Genomic DNA, 366 nt, shown 5'->3' with positions numbered 1-366 from the left:
AAAGATTAGTCGGTACTGGAGGAACTGATCGTTCCTCTCAACAAAATGATGACGAACCATAGCTTCATAATCCAAATAAGCAGGAGGCAACTCAATATCATCCTCACGTATGGTTATAACAAGAAAATTAGCTATACAGGTTGCATAAATTCCACCAAAGAAATCTCCATTAAATCTATTATGATGGAACCTACGTGCAACAATGTCTTCCAAATTATAAGATTTATCTCCTAACACAGCACTCCTAAGAATACCGAGGTCAGCGACACACATATGACATGCTTCATCTTTACCATTTATGCACCTACCTGTGAAGAGAGCAAAATAATGTATAGCAGGAAAATGAATGCTCCCTATGGTAGCTTG

The sequence above is a fragment of the Triticum urartu genome, chromosome 1 (assembly GCF_003073215.2).
Source record: "Triticum urartu cultivar G1812 chromosome 1, Tu2.1, whole genome shotgun sequence".
Classification (NCBI taxonomy): Eukaryota; Viridiplantae; Streptophyta; class Magnoliopsida; order Poales; family Poaceae; genus Triticum; species Triticum urartu.
This window is presented reverse-complemented; position numbering follows the sequence as displayed.